This window comes from Rattus norvegicus, chromosome 2, assembly GCF_036323735.1.
Source record: "Rattus norvegicus strain BN/NHsdMcwi chromosome 2, GRCr8, whole genome shotgun sequence".
Classification (NCBI taxonomy): Eukaryota; Metazoa; Chordata; class Mammalia; order Rodentia; family Muridae; genus Rattus; species Rattus norvegicus.
Window position 1 is genome coordinate 107,236,057 of NC_086020.1, and position 26,941 is coordinate 107,262,997.

Sequence of the window (26,941 nt, forward strand, 5' to 3'; positions counted from 1 at the left end):
CTTGAAGTCCTCCAGCATCATAATCAAATGTGATTTTAAATCTAGAGCATGCTTTTCTGGTGTGTTTGGATATTCAGTGTTTGCTTTGGTGGGAGAATTGGGCTCAGATGATGCCATGTAGTCTTGGTTTCTGTTGCTTGCATTCCTGCGCTTGCCTCTAGCCATCAGGTTTTCTCTGGTGTTACCTTGTTCTCTTATTTCTGACAGAGGCTAGACCGTTCTATAGGCCTGTGTGAGGAGTGCTGTAAACAGGTTTTCCTGTTTTATTTCAGTCAGTTGTGGGAACAGGATGTTCTGCTTTTGGGAGTGTAGTCTTTCCTGTCTACTGGTCTTCAGCTGTTTTTGTGGGCCTGTACCCTGACTCCACTAGGCAGGTCGCTTGGAGCAGAAAATTGGTCTTACCTGTGGTCCTGTGGCTCAAGTTGCTTATGGGAGGTTGTTTTGAACTCTGGGTGAGGGCAGCAATCAGAAGGGTCTGTGCAAATTTTTCCTGGAGCCCCAATGCACTTGTTTCCCAGATGGCATTAGGTCTTTTCCTCTGGAGTCAGAAATGTGGGCAGAGTGTAGTCTCTTCTGGTTTCACAGGCGTGTCTGCCCCTCTGAAGGTTTAGCTCTCCTTCCCATGGGATTTAGGTGCAGAGAACTGTTGACTGATTCCCATCAGGTTCAGGCGGTGTCTGGACTTCAGGGGGTCTGCCATAAGACTGCCCCTATTTTCCAATTCCTAGAGGCCCTATACAGTTTCCTCTTGGGCTAGGGATGTGGGCAGGGGTCGGCAGTATTGGTGGTCTCTCCAATCTGCAGTCTCAGGAGTGCCCACCTGTCCAGGCAGTGAGCTCTCTCTCCCAAGGGGTTTGAGTGCAGTGAGCTTTGGGCCAGGATAAGCGAGGCTGGGGCTCCAGCTAAAAACTGGAAGAGTCCAGCCTCAGAGGAATTTTACCCCTGTGTGTCCTGAGTCCACCCGGCAGGTCGCTTGGAGCAGAAAAGTTGGTCTTACCTGTTGTGGTCCCATGGCTCAAGTTGTTCACTGGGGCCTGCTTTTGAGCTCTCTGTGAGGGCAGCAACCAGGAGGGTCTGTGCTGCCTTTTGCTGGAGCTCCTGTGGACCTGGGTCCTAGATGATGTTAGGTGTTTTCCTCTGGAGTCAGAAATGTGGGCAGAGAGTAGTCTCTTCTGGCTTCACAGGCGTGTCTGCCTCTCTGAAGGTTTAGCTCTCCTTCCCACAGGATTTTGGTGCAGAGAACTGTTGTCTGATTCCCTTCAGGTCCAGGTGGTGTCTAAACAAATTGTCTTATTCAGTGTTCTACTTCTGTGAAGAGACACCATGACCATGACAATTATTAGAAAAGAAAAACATTTTGTTTAGGCTGAGCTGGCTTCAGATTTCAGAGGTTTAGTCCATCATCAGCATCAGCATGGTAGGACCCATGGTAGCATGCAGGCAGACATGGTGATAGAGAAGGAGATGATAGTTCTACATCCAGTTCCACAGGCAGAGAGAGAGAGAGAGAGAGTGAGAGAGAGAGAGAGAGAGAGAGACTGAGACTGAATGTCTTTGGGCTTGGTATAGGCTTTTTGAAATCTCAAAGTTCACCTTTAATGACATACTTACTAATCCTTGTCAAGTAGTGCCACTTCTTGATGACCAAGCATTCAAATATATGAGCCTGTGGGGGGCATTCTTGTTGAAACTACCATACAATCAACCAAAAACAGCAATAGCAACAAAATTCCATTCCTACGAATGGAGTAGAAAACTCTTCCAGATATCCATGTTGGGAAACCACTATGTCGGGAAATGTTTTGTGAGTTTCAGTTACAGAAGCACAGAAGTTGAGGCAGTTGTGGTAAATGTGATCCCTCCTGGCACATAAAGAGCAGGCAGAAGAACTTGATATTACCTGTGGTTTGACAGATATTCAGAACACAAGAGCGATGACTCATGGAGATCAAAGTTCCAGAAAGCAATGTTTTGCAAGGTCAGATTGCTTCCATTGGTCTCTTGAGTGGTCTTTGCATAAAGCTGTGATAGAGATACTGAAGTTGCAGCAGAAATTCCAAGAAAGGAGAGATGTCAGGAGCATAAACATTTGCTGAGAAAATCCATGGGTCTACGATGGAGCCAGCCCAAGGGAGAATCTACATGTGCTGTTGACCAGAGACTTAGAGGTTTACGGCTAACCTATGCTGGTTGGAGAAGAGATGGTGCCCTCAGATGCCTGATGTTGGAGATGAGATTCGTGTTTTATATATAGTTTTTTATGTTCTTAATTTGGCCTAAACTTCCCTTGTTTTGCTTTCATCCATCCATTTTGGAATGGAAATGTTTACTCTATGCCATTGGATAGTAGTAATATGTAACCTACCCTGATTTGCACAGGTGCTCACAGATATGAGTCTCAGGAGAGTCTCTAGATTTTAACTGTGCTGGATCTATTAAAACATGGGGACTCTTGAAGATAAAATACATTCATTTTGTGTTTTGGGATGGCAATGTGAACCAGGAGTAGAATGTTATTGTTTAAAGTGACGTATTTAGATGGCAAGTTGAGAACAGATGGGTTTGTGATGGGCAGTATCACTTGCCAACTTGATTACTCTTAGAATTTACCACTGTATTAGTAAAGTATATTTTTGGATATGTATGTAAGGGTTCTTTCTGGAGAGTACCCTGATGTTAACTGAAGGGGAAATATTATTCTTATTTTGGTCATAGTCTAAATAAAAATGGACAAAAATCCAACTGAATACTAGTTTACATCTCTCTCTACTCATTAACTGGAGACACAGTGTAGTTAGATACTTAGGGTTCCCATTGCTATGCTTTTGCTACTACAATTGACTGTGCTGCCTTAAACCATGAACCAAGAAGAAATCATTATGATGGCTATCATTGATTGCTAATTTGATACACTGTGTAATCATCTGGGACAATCTAGATTTCATTTTCCAGTGGGAATGTCTGTGAGCAATTATCTTGATTACCTTAATTGAATTGGAAGACTTGACAACATATGGGTAGTGCCATTACCTAGGAATGAGATCCTCAATTTTATAAGAGTAGAAAAAGTTAGCTGAGCACTAATATTCATGTATCATTCATTGGTCATTGTTCTTGCCTCAGATATAATTTGGCCAGTCCTTTGAGTTTCTGTTATCTTCACTCCCTTTCAGTAATGGATTGTAACCTGAGTCAGATACATCTTTCCTTCCAACTTGTTTTTGTCAGAAAGTTTTATCACAGGAACAGGAAATGAAACTAACACATTCCATCTTCACCAAGGTTGCTTCTTATTAGGCATTTTATCACAGCCATGAGAAAAGTACCAATATAGTTACTCTTCCCAAGTATCTGAAAAAAATTCTAAGATACAAAGGAATTATTTTGGTCCATGGTTTAGAGAGATTTCAGTCCATTGCAGTGGAAAAGAAGTGGCAGAATTCTCTGCTGTGAGTGTAGGAATGCGAGGCAAAGGTTTAATCACACGATAGTAGACACAATACAGAAGTTACAGGCTGAAACAAGAGGCAAGGATCAACTTTAAAGACTTGGCAGTAGTGACCTACTTCTGCCAATAGTTATAACCTCTGAATAGTTTGAAAACCATTAAAATTCTACAAGTTGGTGATTGGATAGTCCAAGCAGGAGCCCGTGGGAGATATTTTAGATTCCAGCTACAATGTGTCTATCTGAAGTGTCAGTTGCCTCTCCATATGTGGGTTCATCTCTGTGCTTTCTACTTCATTTCACTGGCTGGTGAATCCGATTTTATGTCATTGCCATGGTATTTTTATTGAGCTGTAAGACACTTGGAAATCAGGTACTGTGATACCTCCAGCTTGCTCTTTTTGCTTATATATCTTTTGCCAGGGATATTTTTTATTTCTACATGATTTGGGGGATTTTTTCTTAGTTTATAAGAGACCAGATCTTGCATTCAAACTCCATTTTAGAGACCCTTATCTCAGGTTGAAATCTCTCATACCAGTTTCCAGGTTACTTCCCAACAAATCTGCCTCCAGGTTACAAGCCTGCCCCTGGCACTTTACCTCCTAATAATCACCAACCAGGGGGAAAGGACAACTTAAGTTCATAGTTTGGCACCTGGCATCAGCCAATTCTTTTAAACGGCAGCAAAATTCCATAACAGACCCCCAATAAGATGTATGCAAGGTTAGAAACCCCCTTACTTGCTTGCTGACCTATGTAAATGCTTGCTTGAAACTGGGCTCGGGACTTCAAATTCCCATCCTGTTGTATCAGAAACAAGTTCAGCCTTGAATAAAGACCTTAGTGTGATTGCATTGACTCCTTGGTGGTCTTTGGGGTTCACAAACACTTAATGGGCACTGTACTAAAACACAATATAGGTTAAGAATACTAACTGCTCTTCCAGAGATCCGGAGGTCAATTCTCAGCAACCACATGGTGACTCACAACTATCTCTAATGGGATCCAAAGACCTCTTCTGGAATGTCTGAATATAAAACAAAGAAATCTTTTTAAAAAAGGGCACTACAGACCCGCGGATCCCGGCCCGCAGCAGCTCTCTGCTCCCAGACCCGGTGAGAGAGAGACCCAACCGCCTGGTCAGGTGGGCACTCCTGAGGCTGCAGAGCGGAAGAGACCACCAACACTGCTCACCCCTGCCCACATCCCTGGCCCAAGAGGAAACTGTATAAGGCCTCTGGGCTCCCGTGGGGGAGGGCCCAGGAGCGGCAGGACTTCTGCGCCTGAGACACCACCGGAACCTGAAAGAAACAGACCGGATAAACAGTTCTCTGCACCCAAATCCCGTGGGAGGGAGAGCTAAACCTTCAGAGAGGCAGACAAGCCTGGGAAACCAGAAGAGACTGCTCCCTGCACACACATCTCGGACGCCAGAGGAAAAAGCCAAAGACCATCTGGAACCCTGGTGCACTGAAGCTCCCGGAAGGGGCGGCACAGGTCTTCCTGGTTGCTGCCGCTGCAGAGAGCCCCTGGGCAGCACCCCACGAGCGAACCTGAGCCTCGGGACCACAGGTAAGACCAAATTTTCTGCTGCAAGAAAGCTGCCTGGTGAACTCAAGACGCAGGCCCACAGGAACAGCTGAAGACCTGTAGAGAGGAAAAACTACACGCCCGAAAGCAGAACACACTGTCCCCATAACTGACTGAAAGAGAGGAAAACAGGTCTACAGCACTCCTGACACACAGGCTTATAGGTCAGTCTAGCCACTGTCAGAAATAGCAGAACAAAGTAACACTAGAGATAATCTGATGGCGAGAGGCAAGCGCAGGAACCCAAGCAACAGAAACCAAGACTGCATGCCATCCTCGGAGCCCAATTCTCCCACCAAAACAAACATGGAATATCCAAACACACCAGAAAAGCAAGATCTAGTTTCAAAATCATATTTGATCATGATGCTGGAGGACTTCAAGAAAGACATGAACACACTTAGGGAAACACAGGAAATCATTAATAAACAAGTAGAAGCCTTCAGAGAGGAATGGCAAAAATCCCTGAAAGAATTCCAGGAAAACACAATCAAACAGATGAAGGAATTAAAAATGGAAATAGAAGCAATCAAGAAAGAACACATGGAAACAACCCTGGATATAAAAAACCAAAAGAAGAGACAAGGAGCTGTAGATACAAGCTTCACCAACAGAATACAAGAGATGGAAGAGAGAATCTCAGGAGCAGAAGATTCCATAGAAATCATTGACTCAACTGTCAAAGATAATGTAAAGCGGAAAAAGCTACTGGTCCAAAACATACAGGAAATCCAGGACTCAATGAGAAGATCAAACCTAAGGATAATAGGTATAGAAGAGAGTGAAGACTCCCAGCTCAAAGGACCAGTAAATATCTTCAACAAAATCATAGAAGAAAACTTCCCTAACCTAAAAAAAGAGATACCCATAGGCATACAAGAAGCCTACAGAACTCCAAATAGATTGGACCAGAAAAGAAACACCTCCCGTCACATAATTGTCAAAACACCAAACGCACAAAATAAAGAAAGAATATTAAAAGCAGTAAGGGAAAAAGGTCAAGTAACATATAAAGGGAGACCTATCAGAATCACACCAGACTTCTCGCCAGAAACCATGAAGGCCAGAAGATCCTGGACTGATGTCATACAGACCCTAAGAGAACACAAATGCCAGCCCAGGTTACTGTATCCAGCAAAACTCTCAATTAACATTGATGGAGAAACCAAGATATTCCATGACAAAACCAAATTTACACAATATCTTTCTACAAATCCAGCACTACAAAGGATAATAAATGGTAAAGCCCAACATAAGGAGGCAAGCTATACCCTAGAAGAAGCAAGAAACTAATCGTCTTGGCAACAAAACAAAGAGAATGAAAGCACACAAACATAACCTCACATCCAAATATGAATATAAAGGGAAACAATAATCACTATTCCTTAATATCTCTCAATATCAATGGCCTCAACTCCCCAATAAAAAGACATAGATTAACAAACTGGATACGCAACGAGGACCCTGCATTCTGCTGCCTACAGGAAACACACCTCAGAGACAAAGACAGACACTACCTCAGAGTGAAAGGCTGGAAAACAAATTTCCAAGCAAATGGTCAGAAGAAGCAAGCTGGAGTAGCCATTCTAATATCAAATAAAATCAATTTCCAACTAAAAGTCATCAAAAAAGATAAGGAAGGACACTTCATATTCATCAAAGGAAAAATCCACCAAGATGAACTCTCAATCCTAAATATCTATGCCCCAAATACAAGGGCACCTACATACGTAAAAGAAACCTTACTAAAGCTCAAAACACACATTGCACCTCACACAATAATAGTGGGAGATTTCAACACCCCACTCTCATCAGTGGACAGATCATGGAAACAGAAATTAAACAGTGATGTCGACAGACTAAGAGAAGTCATGAGCCAAATGGACTTAACGGATATTTATAGAACATTCTATCCTAAAGCAAAAGGATATACCTTCTTCTCAGCTCCTCATGGTACTTTCTCCAAAATTGACCATATAATCGGTCAAAAAACGGGCCTCAACAGGTACAGAAAGATAGAAATAATCCCTTGCGTGCTATCGGACCACCACGGCCTAAAACTGGTCTTCCATAACAATAAGGGAAGAATGCCCACATATACGTGTAAATTGAACAATGCTCTACTCAATGATAACCTGGTCAAGGAAGAAATAAAGAAAGAAATTAAAAACTTTTTAGAATTTAATGAAAATGAAGATACAACATACTCAAACTTATGGGACACAATGAAAGCTGTGCTAAGAGGAAAACTCATAGCGCTGAGTGCCTGCAGAAAGAAACAGGAAAGAGCATATGTCAGCAGCTTGACAGCACACCTAAAAGCTCTAGAACAAAAAGAAGCAAATACACCCAGGAGGAGTAGAAGGCAGGAAATAATCAAACTCAGAGCTGAAATCAACCAAGTAGAAACAAAAAGGACCATAGAAAGAATCAACAGGACCAAAAGTTGGTTCTTTGAGAAAATCAACAAGATAGATAAACCCTTAGCCAGACTAACGAGAGGACACAGAGAGTGCGTCCAAATTAACAAAATCAGAAATGAAAAGGGAGACATAACTACAGATTCAGAGGAAATTCAAAAAATCATCAGATCTTACTATAAAAACCTATATTCAAAAAAATTTGAAAATCTTCAGGAAATCGACAATTTCCTAGACAGATACCAGGTATCAAAGTTAAATCAGGAACAGATAAACCAGTTAAACAACCCCATAACTCCTAAGGAAATAGAAGCAGTCATTAAAGGTCTCCCAACCAAAAAGAGCCCAGGTCCAGATGGGTTTAGTGCAGAATTCTATCAAACCTTCATAGAAGACCTCATACCAATATTATCCAAACTATTCCACAAAATTGAAACAGATGGAGCCCTACCGAATTCCTTCTACGAATCTACAATTACTCTTATACCTAAACCACACAAAGACACAACAAAGAAAGAGAACTTCAGACCAATTTCCCTTATGAATATCGACGCAAAAATACTCAATAAAATTCTGGCAAACCGAATTCAAGAGCACATCAAAACAATCATCCACCATGATCAAGTAGGCTTCATCCCAGGCATGCAGGGATGGTTTAATATACGGAAAACCATCAACGTGATCCATTATATAAACAAACTGAAAGAACAGAACCACATGATCATTTCATTAGATGCTGAGAAAGCATTTGACAAAATTCAACACCCCTTCATGATAAAAGTCCTGGAAAGAATAGGAATTCAAGGCCCATACCTAAACATAGTAAAAGCCATATACAGCAAACCAGTTGCTAACATTAAACTAAATGGAGAGAAACTTGAAGCAATCCCACTAAAATCAGGGACTAGACAAGGCTGCCCACTCTCTCCCTACTTATTCAATATAGTTCTTGAAGTTCTAGCCAGAGCAATCAGACAACAAAAGGAGATCAAAGGAATACAGATCGGAAAAGAAGAGGTCAAAATATCACTATTTGCAGATGATATGATAGTATATTTAAGTGATCCCAAAAGTTCCACCAGAGAACTACTAAAGCTGATAAACAACTTCAGCAAAGTGGCTGGGTATAAAATTAACTCAAATAAATCAGTTGCCTTCCTCTATACAAAAGAGAAACAGGCCGAGAAAGAAATTAGGGAAACGACACCCTTCATAATAGACCCAAATAATATAAAGTACCTCGGTGTGACTTTAACCAAGCAAGTAAAAGATCTGTACAATAAGAACTTCAAGACACTGAAGAAAGAAATTGAAGAAGACCTCAGAAGATGGAAAGATCTCCCATGCTCATGGATTGGCAGGATTAATATAGTAAAAATGGCCATTTTACCAAAAGCAATCTACAGATTCAATGCAATCCCCATCAAAATACCAATCCAATTCTTCAAAGAGTTAGACAGAACAATTTGCAAATTCATCTGGAATAACAAAAAACCCAGGATAGCTAAAGCTATCCTCAACAATAAAAGGACTTCAGGGGGAATCACTATCCCTGAACTCAAGCAGTATTACAGAGCAATAGTGATAAAAACTGCATGGTATTGGTACAGAGACAGACAGATAGAATGGAATAGAATTGAAGACCCAGAAATGAACCCACACACCTATGGTCACTTGATTTTTGACAAAGGAGCCAAAACCATCCAATGGAAAAAAGATAGCATTTTCAGCAAATGGTGCTGGTTCAACTGGAGGGCAACATGTAGAAGAATGCAGATCGATCCATGCTTATCACCCTGTACAAAGCTTAAGTCGAAGTGGATCAAGGACCTCCACATCAAACCAGACACACTCAAACTAATAGAAGAAAAACTAGGGAAGCATCTGGAACACATGGGCACTGGAAAAAATTTCCTGAACAAAACACCAATGGCTTATGCTCTAAGATCAAGAATTGACAAATGGGATCTCATAAAACTGCAAAGCTTCTGTAAGGCAAAGGACACTGTGGTTAGGACAAAATGGCAACCAACAGATTGGGAAAAGATCTTTACCAACCCTACAACAGATAGAGGCCTTATATCCAAAATATACAAAGAACTCAAGAAGTTAGACCGCAGGGAAACAAATAACCCTATTAAAAAATGGGGTTCAGAGCTAAACAAAGAATTCACAGCTGAGGAATACCGAATGGCTGAGAAACACCTAAAGAAATGTTCAACATCTTTAGTCATAAGGGAAATGCAAATCAAAACAACCCTGAGATTTCACCTCACACCAGTGCGATTGGCTAAGATCAAAAACTCAGGTGACAGCAGATGCTGGCGAGGTTGTGGAGAAAGAGGAACACTCCTCCATTGTTGGTGGGATTGCAGACTGGTAAAACCATTCTGGAAATCAGTCTGGAGGTTCCTCAGAAAATTGGACATTGAACTGCCTGAGGATCCAGCTATACCTCTCTTGGGCATATACCCAAAAGATGCCTCAACATATAAAAGAGACACGTGCTCCACTATGTTTATCGCAGCCTTATTTATAATAGCCAGAAAATGGAAAGAACCCAGATGCCCTTCAACAGAGGAATGGATACAGAAAATGTGGTACATCTACACAATGGAATACTACTCAGCTATCAAAAACAACGAGTTTATGAAATTCGTAGGCAAATGGTTGGAACTGGAAAATATCATCCTGAGTGAACTAACCCAATCACAGAAAGACATACATGGTATGCACTCATTGATAAGTGGCTATTAGCCCAAATGCTTGAATTACCCTAGATCCCTAGAACAAACGAAACTCAAGACGGATGATCAAAATGTGAATGCTTCACTCCTTCTTTAAATGAGGAAAAAGAATACCCTTGGCAGGGAAGGGAGAGGCAAAGATTAAAACAGAGACTGAAGGAACACCCATTCAGAGCCTGCCCCACATTTGGCCCATACATATACAGCCACCCAATTGGACTAGATGGATGAAGCAAAGAAGTGCAGACCGACAGGAGCCGGATGTAGATCGCTCCTGAGAGACACAGCCAGAATACAGCAATACAGAGGCGAATGCCAGCAGCAAACCACTGAACTGAGAATAGGCCCCCTATTGAAGGAATCAGAGAAAGAACTGGAAGAGCTTGAAGGGGCTCGAGACCCCAAAAGTACAACAATGCCAAGCAACCAGAGCTTCCAGGGAATAAGCCACTACCTAAAGACTATACATGGACTGACCCTGGACTCTGACCCCATAGGTAGCAATGAATATCCTAGTAAGAGCACCAGTGGAAGGGGAAGCCCTGGGTCCTGCTAAGACTGAACCCCCAGTGAACTAGTCTATGGGGGGAGGGCGGCAATGGTGGGAGGGTTGGGAGGGGAACACCCATAAGGAAGGGGAGGGGGGAGGGGGATGTTTGCCCGGAAACCGGGAAAGGGAATAACACTCGAAATGTATATAAGAAATACTCAAGTTAATAAAAAAAAAGGGCACTACAATAAAACATGATATTATTTTAATATAAGTTGCATTGAACCTGCATTTCATCAGGTGGTAGGAGATTTTAACAAAGTTAATTTTTCTATGATGATGAGAGACCTCTCCATTTATTCATGTCTTCTTCAGTTTCTTTTTCACAGTTGGTACATTTTTAATTCTTTTTTACTAAATATGTCCCCAAGTAGTAAACATATTCCTTCTTTATTAAATATATGTATATAACTATATCCCTAAGTATTTAAACATTTTTCAGGGGGGTAGCTATTGCCAACAGGATTGATCATTGGCTTTTTCTTTGAAAGTTCATTGTTAGTTACAGGAAATACTATTGAGTTTTGCATATTAATTTTTATTCTGTAATTTTACTGAGATCACTTATCAGTTTTACATATTTTGCATGGTTTTTGAAGGTTGCCTATATGTAATATTTTGAGAAGGTAGTGACAGTTTTGTTTTTCTTTCCTATTTGCATGCCTTTTATTTCTACTTCTTGGTTTATGGCTTTGCAAGGACTTCAGATACGATGAATAAAAGTAGAAAGAGTGTCAATCTTTGTATTTTTCTGAACACAGAGAAAAGTATTGCTACTACAAAGTATCTGATAAAAGCAATTTGAGGAATGGAATATTTATTTGGCTCCTCGTCTGGGAATTCTTTCCATCATGGCAGGTAAGGCAGGACAGCAAGTGAGGTACTCAGAAGTACATCCACAGTCAGGAGTGTAAGAGAAATGAACTCTGTGGTTCAGCTCACTTTCTCTTTTATTTGTTCCCAGACCGTGAACCACAAGGGAGCATGTTTTCACCCACATTCAGTGTATCTTTCTTCTTCTGGAAATGCCTCTCCAGACACATGGAGAGGTATGTTTCCATGGTTATAATAATTCAGTCAAGCTGACAAGATTAACCAACATAAATTCTACTTTTCCACTGCTGCTGTGGTCTTCTTTTGCATAACCTTTATTGTCATAAAGTATGACATTCTCCATCTGATTTGTTGAGCATATTTATTATGAAGGGATACTTTATGTCATTTACTTCTGCTCTAATGAGGCCCACATACCATTGTTGTCTTTGATTCAAATAATGTGTAGCTCATATTTATTGAGTTTTGAATGCTGAGCAATCTTTGTATTCCCAGAATGAATCACAGTTAACCATAATAAAGTATCCCTTTAATGTGTTGCTGTAATTTGTTTGATATTTGCCTGTCCTCATCAAATATCTTCAATCATAGCTCTCTTATGATTTTCTTGTTTAACTTTAGTACCAAGGTAATGTTAACTTTGTATTGGGAGTTTGAAAGTATTCTCTAACTGTTTGGGGAAGAGTTGTAAAGAATTAGCTTTACTTCTCTTAAAAATATTAAATTCAGCAATGAAGGTATTAGGTCTTGACCTACTTCTGATTGTGACCTTTGCTTACAGATTCAATTTCCTTACTCACCAGTCTGTTCAGGTTTTCAGTTTCTTCGTGAATGAGTCTTGGTAGGTTGTGTGTATGCAGGAACTTTCCTAAACTTTTTGCAGATAGTTGATTATCAATGAGTCTGTGGACAAGATTTCAGACACTCCATTTTTATTTCTGACCTTGTGTCATTGAATCTTTTATGCATTGTTTTGGTTAATTTGTCTAAAGAAATGCTGATTTTTCAACAAAACACCTATTTTGCTAATCTTTCTATGTTTTTAGTTTACTTATTATTATTACTTAATTTTTTCATCCAGCATTAGTTTCTTTTCTTTTTTTGTTGGATAGAATTAGGGTGGTTTTTTTGTAGGTGGTTTTCTTTTTTGATAAACACAAAGTTACATATAACTTTATCCTTTGAATTAGTTTTCCTGAGTTCCAAAAGGTTTTGTGTGTTTTGTTTCCATTCCTTAGTCACCCTTTATTTTCTTTAACTCTGCTCTTCTCTGTTTTTTATTAGCATAGACTGCTCTCTCTCTCTCTCTCTCTCTCTCTCTCTCTCTCTCTCTGTATCTTTCAGTTTCTAAAAAACTATCAGATTAATAGAGTGTGAAAGTCCAGACTTAATGTTAAGTGGTTGTTTTATTAGAGTATCTCAGGGAAACTTCAATCCTCTAAGAGAATTCCACTAGTATCATTGTGAGTCCTGTTAAATAAAACACAGGCATGGTGAGAAAATAGAGGTAGCAGGTACAAATAGAGCATTGCAGAAAGCATCAAACCTGGACTGGACAAAGGGCAATATGAAGCAAAGAGGGGAAGGTCATTGAGACATGAAGAATACAGATCTCCACACCTTTTGATGTAAATGGAACCACATCAGCTACTAAGAGAATTTTGAGAAGCCTTCTAAGCAAGAGTTAGGAAAATGTTTGAGTAGCAAATACAAAGGTTCTGAATGATGGTGGAAAGGTGAATGTGCATTTGTGTGTGTGTGTGTGTGTGTGTGTGTGTGTGTGTGTGTGTGTGTGCATGTGTGTGTGTAAACATGCATACCCAAGTGTGTCCAGGTGTATGTATAGATGTAGAGGCTAGAGATCAATATCTGTTATGAGAATTATGAGAAGCCTTCTAAGGTGTAATACCAAGAGTTAGAAAAAAGTTTGTAAAATAAAATATTGCTCTACATCTTGCTATTTTGAGACAGGGTAATTTGACTTTACTGGCTGGCCATTGAGCATGAGGGATCTGCCTGTCTCTGACTATCCTAGGGGCATAGGAAGTTCCTTACTCACTCAATTCTCCTTAGCCCTACTTTCTGATAACTTGTATACAGAATTTAAATGTCAATTTCTTATTTTCAAGGTGGCAGGTACTAATATCTATCTTTTGCAAATCTTTTGTAAAGATAAAATAAATAAAAGAATGAAAACTATTGCCATTGTTCAAGGAAGGTAGCAGTACTATTATTACAATATTCTACTTAATAGATTTTTAAATCATAATGTAAGATGGGGTGCATCTAGTATGAAATTCTCCATTGAATTTCAAGTCAAGTTACCCACAGACATCTCTTTGAGCAGACAGGGTTAAAATTTTATAGCATCTTCTGTGAAAGGAGGCTTCTCTCAAGTTGGGAGAATGATCTACTGAAGAAGCCTTCCACTCCCTGAGATGAAAGAAGCATTGAATTCGGGTAACACAGTCAGACATGTCTATTTTTGATTGTTGATAAATATTTCATTTTACATTTTAAATTCATAGGGGCCACAGAATCATTGAAGATGAAAAGGAATTCAATATGAAGCAGTCGCTTTGCAGGATTGTTCCTTAGAAGACACTTGTTCGCGTTTTGTTCAATTGAGCTTGAAGCTCCTTGGCAGCTAGCCAGTGCCAGCCACTGCACAGCTGCAGCTACACACTGCGAGGATGAGTCTCTTTCTCCTTCATTGGTGAATCTAGCATAACCCCTTCCAGGATTAACTCCAAAACAATCATTTTTCACTCAGCCATAGGCTTGCTGCCTCAACTTAAAAGAGACATCTTTGGGCTAACAGTGCTCCCTATCTCCATTGTAAAGGAGAGACGTGTAGCTGTTTTGTTTGACTTTACATTTTAGTACCTGGAAGCACCACATTTTGGATTTATCCATAGAGTGGAGCTTTATTATACACATGGCTATAATGTCAGATTTTATAAATTCTAAAAAACAGCATACTGTGCTAGAAGAACAAATGGTCACAATTACAAGATTATGTTACTGCCTCCAATTTAATTAGCTTCTAGAGGTAGTGCTAAGCTTTCTTATATCTTAATTTTAATTTATTATTAACAGTGGGCCATCTTCACATTGGTATACTCACTTTATCTAATAGAGTATTTTTCATCTAATTGACTCCAAATTTATCCTATAAATGTCAAAGCCAAATTTTCCTTTAATAACCCATTAGCTCCACAGTTCTGGCTCAGTGAACCCACAAGAAATGGCATCATAATTCTGCCTGGGAAGGTGAAGGATAGCAACCTAATTATCCTACCTACGAGGAAAATGCTAGGTATCTTTTAAAAATAATAAATCTTGCATATATTTTCTTAATTTTGACACATTTCCCATCATTAGATTAAATTATCTTATTCTAATCAAGGGAAACAGCTTAGTTAGAAGGATAGAGGAGTCAGTGGGGTTCATATAAACTTATAGTAACACTAGAAGCAGGGGATCTTTATGCAACTCCTCTCCTGGAGGCTGTTGTATAAGCTATCTCCTCTTTCTCATTCTCCCAAACCCAGTGAGAAGGGCAGGCTAAATCTATCATTTCTCAAACTCAAATCTTCGGTAAAGCCTCCTTGGAGGGGGTGTGACACTGCTCATCCTTTATATCTACTATTGATTAACTTGAAAAGTATATTTGAAAAGAAATCACAAAAGAATTAACTACAGCCTCAGTATGCAATCATTGTAATGAATTGATAAATACTGAGTAAATAGAATTATATCACAATCTGTATTTTCATGAGAAGGTTGTATTATTTATATAGTTGCTAAATTATTTCATTGGTTGAATACTTGCCATACTTTGGGCAACATTAGACTAGATACTTTTATGACTCCCAAAATTTGTGATGAAGCTATTTAAGGAAAGATCTTTTAAAAATTTTTTCAGGGAAATGGAATATCCCTTGCCAAACAGGGAAATGATAGATTACCTTATTCTGAAAAGAACCTGGGAAAACAGGAACACTCATCAGAAGCTAAGGATGAAAGACTAAATCAAAGAATAAACTAGTTTTATCTGGAGAACATTAAATTTAACACATTTAAGTGTGACATTAAATCAGGAATTTACAGTCTTAATTTTGCGTACATTTCTACAAATGATGATGTCCTTTTAATCTCAGCCATTTGTACCAATAACGTGGCTGTTTGTATACATAATATACCTGAGAGCACAGGGGCAACGAACTCAGGTGACTTTGAACTAAAAGTAGAGAGGATAGTTGGTGGAGAAAGAAACACCCAATTTATTAATGGGAGTAGGGACTTAAACCTCTTATCTAAATGTTTAGTCCCCATCAGACTACCCAAGTCTTATATCTACACAGGCTATTGAAAAAGGTTTGTGACCATGGTATTATAAAATTTCCTCTGTGTTATGCAACTCACTGAATCACAGTAAAATCCTCTTTGTTTCAGGTTTTCACTTTCAACCAAACATGTACAAGGTCCAAATACCCACTTGTATAAATCACCTTGTATAAATCCCTAATTCAAAGCTTCATCCGGTAAAAAACGGGATGCCTTTCTGTACCCTTTGCAATAGAATGGGTCTTATGTCCTGAGTGTCCATCAGTCATTATTAAACAAAAAAGTAGCAAAAATACTCGATGGTATTTAAGTCTAAATGTCTTTACCATGAATATTAAGTATAGCCTTGGGACCATGGGGAGTTTTTTCAGGTGTGAACAGGGCCCGGGTTGTAGGAATGTTAGTTTTCAAGGGATTCAACAGCTCCATGAGGGTATCAAAGTGAGCTGCTTATTTTCTTTGCTTTTGTCTTTGCTAATGCCAGTCCTACTCCTGCATGAGGCAGATAAATGCCTCTGACTAGCAGGGAAAAGGTCACATTCATCCAAATTAAAGAGGAAAATGCACATTTCTCCTGATAGACTATGAAACTTCCATATTCATACAAGTGGATGGATGGTGATGACATTATTGAGTGATATTAACATCTGCTGAATGAGGCCCCTACCTCCCTGCACCTTGTCTCCAAATGGATCTTCTGATTCTTCCTCTTTTAGTTTCAAACCATTCTTGGACATTCTATATCTTTCCTGTCTCCTCCATCCATACTGGTCTCTTAGCTTAAACCATTTTGTCCTCCTCATTGCTCTGATTTTTTCTGCCTTGACACCTGTCCAGGCACATCTCTCCCAATAGCACATCTGAGTTTCATATGCCTATAACATGTCTTCCTCACAGCACCACAATCTTCATCTATGATAATCTATGTAATTATGCATACAAAAACTTATCTATCAAGTCTCCAAGATGCAGTGAGGGAAGAAGGGAGCAACATTTCTAAGCCTCCTGACTACATCAGAGGAAATCCTAATCAAATTATACATAAATGACATTTACCTCATATTTATAAATATATGTCCCTAAGAACAGGCTTGTATCAATTTTTTGTAATATTTCAAGACATTTTCTGATACACACACACACACACACACACACACACACACACACACACACACAGAATCACTGCCCTGTGGCTATAATTCTAATATTATGTATGAAGCACAAAGAAAAAAGAAAAGTCCCTAAAAGTTGGTCATCAATATGAGGACTCCAGAAACTTTTATCCTTAGAGTCCAAGGAATAATACTCCCAGTTGTTCTTCTCTGCTTCCAACTATAGCCAGCAAGTCCTCTGCTCTTCCCAACCTTCCAATATAGAAAGGAATTTAAATGTGTCACATTAGAATTATAAAAAAATTTTTACTTTGCAAATCATTTAATTTTCAAACAACACTTTAAGGACACACTCTTCCAGGCTTTAAACTATTTTAAAAGATTTGAGTAAGTGTGTAGGGAATTCAGGTACACCTGATGATGCCATCCTTCAATATTTGAAGTTGGATGGACATTTTTGGTTTGTTCCCAGATGTAGCTAAACTAGCATGAATACTACATTTGACTCTGATCTATATTTCTCACAAGGTTCTAAAACAAGACAGCATGAGCAAGGCTCTAGATACTCTATACAGGACCTAGATATTAGGAAGTTTTATAACTTGCAAGTCAAGACTGGCAATTTTGATTTCTATCTTTTATACAGCTATTGCCAGAGTGTGATGAGTCCTTAGTACGGAGGAAATTAATGAAGATGAAACAATATTTGACTTGGTTTGGAGATGAGATTATATGCTAGAGCCATTTTTTAAAAATGAAACATTTAAAAGAACACTACATACTAAAAATTTTAACACAGTTTTCACTTCTAGGGGGCACAGGGAAGGTTCATAGAAGCAAGAAATCTGACATGATCATAGTCAGAATGCTTATTTTGCTGAAATAAAGTAAGTGCCTTCCATGCAGACATTAGTAGGAAAGCCATTCCACTTGTTTCTTCCTAAGTACAACAGTCCTCCAGTGGCTCACAGCTGCTTACAGTTCCAGCCTTCCCTGTATTCACAGGGTGTGATCCTTTGTATTATCAGCAGACTCATTCTTAACACCTTAGAAAACTGTATTATATTTTGTCTTGAACATAGTGATACTTGTTATAGTAGATGGTCAATCAACATTTGTTGAAGAATGAAGAAGTAATATTTAAAATGTAAATAACATCTGGAGATGGAGGGGGTGGATACCTGTATTACTTTGTGGATTTTGACCCAAACAGTTGAAATGAGAACCCCAGACATGAGAAATGACTTTGAGGATGAGCAAATAGAAAGCTATAAGCAAAGAGATAGCAAAGAGAGAAAGATGCTACAACATATAGCATAGACTCCTGCACCACTATGTTCATAGCAGCCTTATTTATAATAGCCAGAAGCAGGAAAGAAATTAGTTGTTCTTCAACAGAGGAATAGATACAGAAAACGTGGTACATTTACACAATGGAGTACTATTCAGTCATTAAAAAATAATGACCTCGTGAAATTCACAGGCAAATGGATGGAACTAGCAAATATCATCTTGAGTTATGTTACACATTCATAAAAAACACACATGGTACATACTCACTGATAAGTGGATATTAGGAAAAAAGCTCAGTATACCCATCCTGTAACGTATAGACTATATGAGAGTCAAGAAGAAGAAAAACCAAAGTGTGGATGCCTAAGTCCTACTTAGAAGGAGGAACAAAATATTCATTGGAGGTAGAGGGTGGAAGGGACTTGGGAGGAAGAGAGGAGAGGGAGAAGAAAAAGGGGAGGGACAGGATCAGGTGTGGAAGAAGATGGAGAGATGTATAGCGGTTCAGGAAATTGAAAAGAGGTGTCTAGCAATGGGTGAGGGGGGACTGGATGTAGTCAACAGAAAGTCCCAGACACCAGGAAAGCAAGATGATCTCAGAACCCAATAGTAATCACATTAACTAAAATACCAAACAAAGGGGAGAGAGAACCTGTAGAGATCATATCTAGAGGTTATGCATGGCCCCCTGGCTGAGGGATGGGGTCATCCTCCCTCTTCAAAATTTTGACCCAGAATTGCTCCTATCTAAAGGAAATACAGGATCAAAGAGTATAGCATAGACTGAACGAAAGGGCATCCAGAGACTGCCCTAATGGGGGATATCCCATATGCAGCCACCAAACCCATACACTATTGCTGATTCCAAGAAGTGCTTGGTTACAGGAGCCTGATATGGATGGCTCCTGAGAGGTTCTGCCAGAGCCTTACATATACTGATGTGGATGCTTGCAACCAATCATCAGACTGAGAATGGGGACCCAATGGAGGAGTTAGAAGAAGGACTTATCATCCTGAGTGAGCTAACCCACTCACAGAAAGACATACATGGTATGCACTCATTGATAAGTGGCTATTAGCCCAAATGCTTGAATTACCCTAGATCCCTAGAACAAAGGAAACTCAAGACGGATGATCAAAATGTGAATGCTTCACTCCTTCTTTAAATGAGGAAAAAGAATACCCTTGGCAGGGAAGGGAGAGGCAAAGATTAAAACAGAGACTTAAGGAACACCCATTCAGAGCCTGCCCCACATGTGGCCCATACATATACAGCCACCCAATTAGACAAGATGGATGAAGCAAAGAAGTGCAGACCGACAGGAGCTGGATGTAGATCGCTCCTGAGAGACACAGCCAGAATACAGCAAATACAGAGGCGAATGCCAGCAGCAAACCACTGAACTGAGAATAGGTCCCCTATTGAAGGAATCAGAGAAAGAACTGGAAGAGCTTGAAGGGGCTCGAGACCCCAAAAGTACAACAATGCCAAGCAACCAGAGCTTCCAGGGACTAAGCCACTACCTAAAGACTATACATGGACTGACCCTGGACTCTGACCCCATAGGTAGCAATGAATATCCTAGTAAGAGCACCAGTGGAAGGGGAAGCCCTGGGTCCTGCTAAGACTGAACCCCCAGTGAACTAGTCTATGGGGGGAGGGCGGCAATGGGGGGGGAGGGTTGGGAGGGGAACACCCATAAGGAAGGGGAGGGGGGAGGGGGATGTTTGCCCGGAAACCGGGAAAGGGAATAACACTTGAAATGTATATAAGAAATACTCAAGTTAATAAAAAAAAAGTTGGAGACCAAGAAAAAAAAAAGAAGAAGAAGAAGAAGGACTGAAGGACCTAAAGGGGTTTGCAAGCCCATACAAAGAACAACAATATCAAATAACCAGACCTCTCGGAACTCCCAGGGAATAAACTAACAACCAAATAATACACATGGAGGGACCCATGGCTCTAGCTACATATGTAGCAGAGGATGGCCTTGTCTGGCATCAATGGGGAGGGAGGCCCTTGGTCTTGTGAAGGATTGATGTCCCAGTATATGGAATGTTAGGATGGTTGGTAGAACAAGAGTGGGTTGTAGGGAGCTGTGACGTGCCACACCTCAAAGATGGAGCTGGTTTCCGCCTTCCACCCTCCCAATGGTGAGCGCTCCTTGTAGTAAACAAGTCCTTATTTGTCTATGCCTGCCTGGCCTGCTAGCTTCCGCATAGTGACAGCCTATCTGCATGACCCACGTGGCTTGCTAGGATTGGCCAGCGCTAGATATTTAAGTGTGGTGCAGGGGCTCCCCAGAGTCAGAAGATTGTATCAAGGTTCCTGAGTAAAACTGCTTGAAGAAGATCTTCACTGGTCATGTCTTCCTTGCTGGTCGAGTTTGGGCGTGGCAGTGGGTGGGTGGGGGAACACCCTGGTAAAGGCAGGAGGGAGGGAAATGGGATGGGTGGTTTGTGGAGGAGAAACCAGGAAGGTGGATAACATTTACAATATAAGTAAACAAAATAACCAATAAAAATTTTAAAAAATCGGATAACGTAAATAGTCCTATAACCTCTAAGGAAATTTAAGCAGTCAATAAAACCTCCCAAACTATTAAAGAAACAAAAAGCTCAGGGCCAGATGTTTTTAGTCCAAAATTCTACCCGACTTTCAAAGAGGAGCTAATTCTAACACTCCTCCAACTATTTCACAAAAATAAAACCTGGAGGAAAACTGCCAAATTCTTTCTTTAAGGCCACCATCACCCTGATACCTAAGACATACAAAGATTCAACAAAGAGAATTTCAATCTAATTTGGCTTATTAATATCAATACAAAAATACTCAATACATTCTCTCAATCTGAATCCAAAAACATATCAAAAATATTATCCACCATGATCGAGTAGACTTCATCCCAGGGATGCAGGGAGGGTTCAATATAAGGAAATCAATGAGTTTTTCCTGGGTTTCGGCACCAAATGTCGCGCGCCCAAAGTCTCGCCAGCAAGAACGACGCGCAGACACCAGGATCCTTCTGCAGCAAAGCGTTTATTGCATCTTGAAGAGGAGAGACCCAGGGCCCAGAAAGGCGCTGCTTATAAAACCCTAGCATGGCGCATCCACGCCTGATTGGTCGCTTACCAATGATCTCACTGGCACGCCCCGGGGTGGGCAAAGACTTGGCACGAACACACTCTTGCACATGTGCACACAGCTAGTTTCCTGAAAGGAAGTCGGGCTGGCGCAGCGGAAGCCAGCGCCATCTTGTAATGGCGAATGTTATCTCGGCTTTCCACATGAGGCACAGCGGAAGCTGGTGCAATCTTGTAATGGTGAATGTTATCACGGCTTTCCAAAAATATAATCCACCATGTAGACAAATTAAAAGGAAAAGTCACATGGTTATCTCATTAGGTGCTGAAAAACTCTCTGACAAATTCCAATACCCTTGCATGTTAAATGTCTTTAAAAGATCAGGAATACAAGGCCCATAACCAACCATAATAAACAGAATATAGAGCAAGTCAATAGTCAGTATCATACTAACTGGAAAGAAACTTAAACCCACTAAAATCAGTGACAAGACAAGGATGCCCACAATCTCTCTATATATTCAATACAGCATTCAAAGTTCTAGCTACAGCAATAGGACAGCTAAAGGAGATCAAGCAGATACAAATTTGAAAAGAAAAAGTCAAGGAATTCCTATTCATGGATCACATGAACATATACAAAGTGACTATAAAAAAATCTACCAGAGAACACCCACAGCTGATAAACACCTTCAGCAATGTGGCTGGATACAAAATTACCTCAAATAAATCAGTAGTCCTCCTTTACAAATGATAAATGATCTGTGAAAGATATTAGGGAAAAATGCCCTTCACAATAGTCACAAACAATACAAAATATCTTTGTGTAAGTGTAATTAAGCAAGTGAAAGACCTGTATGACAAGAACTTTAAGTCCTTGATATAAGAAAATGAAAATATCAGAAGAAAGAGCTACACATGCTCATGAATTGGTATGATTGACATAGTAAAAATGGACATCTTATCCAAAGCAATGTGCATATTCAATGCAATCCCCATCAAAATTACAATACATTTTTACAGACCTTGAAAGAGCAATTCCTAACTTCAAATGGGAAAATAAAAAACCCAGGACAGCTAAGATAAATCTGAACAATAAAAGAACTTTGGAAGCAAACATCATCCCTATACTAGTACATTCAAGCTGTACTACAGAGCAATAATGATAAAAAGTGCATGACATTGGTATAGAAAGAGATAGGTTGATCAATGGAGTAGAATTGAAGACCCAGAAATAAAAACTTGATTTTTGACAAAGAATCCAAAATCATACAATTGAAAAAAAGAAAGCATATACAACAAATGGTGACAGAATAACTGAATGTATGAAAATACATCCATATTTATTACCCTGTACAAAACTCAAGACCAAGGGATCAGGGACCTCAACATAAAGTCAGATACATGAAATCCAATAGAAGCAAAAGTGGCAAATAGCCTTGAACATATTGTTACAGGAGACAATTTCCTGAACAGAACTCCAATGGCTCATGCTCTAAGGATAACAATTGACAAATGGAATCTAATGAAATAAAGAATGTTCTGTAAGGCAAAGAACATTGTCAATAGGACAAAATAATAGCCTACAGATTTGGAAAAGACACTAACTAATCCTACATTTGATAGAGGGCTAATATCCAAAATATATAAATAACTGAAGAAGTTATACTGAAACAAACCAAATAACCCAATTTAAAAAATGTGTACAGTGCTAAACAGATAATTGTCAACAGGAATTGTGAATGGCTGAAAAGCACTTAAGGAAATGTTCAACATTCTTAGTCATTGTTGAAAATGCAAACCAAAAGGACCCCAAGGAGCCCTCTGAACCCAGGAAAAGAGGAGCTGTTGGGGAGAGGATCCTTGCAGTTACACCTGTGCCAGGAGCTGACCCTGTGTGACAGATATCTGTACCCAGATCCTGCCAGGAGATAGCCAGTCTCTAGGAGTGCTGACATACAGACTTACAGGAAGGTAAAGCCACTGTCAGAGACAGCAAGACTAGAAAAGACAAGAGATAAGCAGATGGCAAGAGGCAAGGACAACAACCTAAGCAACAGAAACCAAAGCCATTTGGCATCGTCAGAACCCATTTCCACCACCACAGTGAGCCCACAATACCCCACCACTCTGGAAAAGCAATATTTGGATTTAAGTCATAACTCACGATGATGTTAGAGGACTTTAAGAAGGACATAAATAAATCCCTTAAAGAAATACAAGACAGCACAGGTAAACAGGGAGAAATAGCCAGTCTCTAGGAGAGGAGAGCTAACGCAAAAATTCTTTAAAGAATTAAAGGGAAACACAACCAAACAAGTGAAGTAATTGAACAAAAACCATCCAGGATCTAAAAATAAAAATAAGAAAAATAAGGAAATCAAAAAGGAGACAACCATGGAGATAGAAAACCTAGGAAAGGAATCAGAAGTCATAGGGGCAAGCATCACCAATAGAATACAAGAGAAAGAAAAAAGAATCTTAGGGGCAAAAGATACAATAGAAAACATTGACACAACCATCAGAGAAAATGCAAAACACAAAAAGATCCTAACCCTAAACATCCAGGAAATCCAGGACACTATGAGAAGATCAAAACTAGGATAATAGGTATAGAGGTTAGTAAAGATTTTGAAATTAAAGGGTCAGTTAATATCTTCAACAAAATTACAGAAGAAAACTTCCCTAATCTAGAGAAAGGAATGCTCATAAAATAAAAGAAGCCTATAAAGCTTCAAATAGATTGGACCAGAAAAGTAATTCCTCCCATTACATAATAGTCAGTAAGGGAAAAAGGTCAAGTAACATATTAAGGCAGACTTATCAGTTTTATACTAGACTTCTCATCAGAGATTATGAAAGCCAGAAGATGCTGAACAGATGTCATACAGACTCTAATAAAACACAAATGCTATTATATCCAGCAAAACTCCCAATTAACATAGCTGGAGAAACCAAGGTATCCTATGACAAAACCAAATTTATACAGTATCTCTCCACAAATCCAGCCCTACAAAGGATAACAGATGGAAAACTCCAACAAAGGACAGAAACTACATCCTAGAAAAAACAAGAAAATAACCTAATTTCAATTAACCCAAAAGAAGATAGCCATACAAACATAATTCCACCTTTGAAGACAAAAATAACAGGAAACAACTATCTTTGGTCCCTAATACCTCTCAACATCCATGGATTCAATTCCCCAATAAAAAGACATAGACAAACAGAGTGCACACATAAAGAGGACCCAGCATTTTACTGCATACAGGAAACACATCTCAGTGACAAAGACGGACACTACCTCAAAGTAAAAGGCTGGAAAACAATTTTCCAAGCAAATGGTCCCCCAAAGCAAGTTTAACTAGTTATTCTAATATCCAATAAATCGACTTTCAACCAAAAGTTAGCAAAAAAGATAAGGAAGGACACTTCATGTTCACTAAAGTAAAAATCCATCAGAATGAACTCTCAATCCTGAATATCTATGCTCTAAATTCAAGAGCACCTACATTCATAAAAGAAACTTTACTAAAGCTCAAAGTGCATAAAGCAACTCACACAATAATAGTGGGAAACTTCAACACCCCATTCTTATCAATGGACAGATCGTGGAAACAGAAACTAAAGAGAGACACAGTGAAACTAAGAGAAGTTATGAACCAAATTGACTTAACAGATATTGTTTGAACATTTAATCCTAAAATAAAAGAATATACCTTGATAGCACACCTAAAAGCTCTAGAAGAAAAAGAAACAAATATACACAAGAAGAGTAGAAGGCAGGAAACATTCAAAGTCAGGGCTGAAATCAACCAAGTAGAAATAAAAGAACTTTACTAAAAGTCAACAAAACTAGAAGCTCATTCTTTGAGAAAAACATCAAGATGAATAATTGATTAGCCAGAATAACAGAGCTCACAGAGCCAGTATCCAAATTAACAAAATCAGAAATGAAAAGGGAGACATAACAACAGAAACTGAGGAAATTAAAAAAACATCAGTCCTACTACAAAAGGCTATACTCAACAAAACTAAGAATCTCGATGAAATGGACAATTTTCTAGATAGATACCAGGTACCAAAGTTAAATCAGAATCAGCTAAACCTTCTAAACAGTCCCACAAACCTGAAAGAAATAGAAGGAGTTGTTAAAATTCCCTCAACCAAAATAAAATCAATGACCAGGTTGGTTTTATTCTATCGGACCTTCATAGATGACAGAATACCAATACTCTCCAGACTATTCCACAAAATAAAAACTGAAGGAACACTACCCAATTCATTCTCTGAAGCCACAATTACACTTCTTTATAAGCCATATAAAGACCAAGAAAAGGAAGAGAACTTCAGACGAATTTCCCTTGTGATATCGATGAAAAAGTACTCAATAAAATTCTTGCAAACTGAATCCAAGAACAAATTAAAACAATCCTCCATCACGATAAAGTAGACTTCATCCCAGGGATGCAGGGATGGTTAAATAAATGGAAATGCTTCAATGTAATCCACTATACATTCAAATTCAAAAAAAAAAAAACCCAAAACAACCCACATGATCATTTCATTAGATGACTCCTGTTCATGTTAAAAGTCTTGGAAATATCAGGAACTCAAGGCTATACTTAAACATAGTAAAAGCTATGTACAGCAAACCAGTAGCCAACATAAAACTAAGTGGAAAGAAATTTGAATCAATCTCACTAAAATCAGGGACTAGTCAAGGCTGCACATTCTCTCCCTACCTATTCAATGTAGTACTTGAAGTCCTAGCCAGAGCAATCCAAAAACAAAAGGAGGTCAAAGGGATATGAATTGGCAAGGAAGAAGTAAAAATATCACTATTTGCAGATGATACTACAAATTGGCTGGATATAAAATTAACTCAAATGTATCAGTAGCCTTCCTCTATTCAAAGAATAATCATGCTGAGAAAGAAATTAGGGAATTGATACCCTTCACAATAGTCCCAAATAATATAATATATCTTGGTGTGACTCTAACCAAAAAATGGAAGATCTGTATGACAAGAACTTCAAGTCTCTGAAGAAAAAAAATTGAAGAACATCTTAGAAGATGGTACAATCTTCAGTGCTCATTGATTCGCAGGATTAATATTGCATACATGGCCGTCTTGCCAAAACCAATCTACAGATTCAATGTAATCCCCATCAAAATTCCAACTCAGCTCTTGATCGAGTTAGAGAGCACAATTTGCAAATTGCTTTGGAATAAAAACAAACCCCAAATAGTGAAAACTATCCTCAACAATAACGGTACTTCTGAGGTAATCACTATCCCTGACTTCAAGTGGTATTACAGAACAATAGTGTTAAAAAATGTATGGTATTGGTACAGAGACAGGTAAATAGATCAGTGGAATAGAATTGAAGATCCAGAAAGAACCCACATATCTATGATCACTTGATGTTTGACAAAGGAGCTAAAACCTTCCAGTGGAAAAACGTTAGCTTGTTCAACAAATGGTGCTGGTTCTATGGAAGTCAGCAC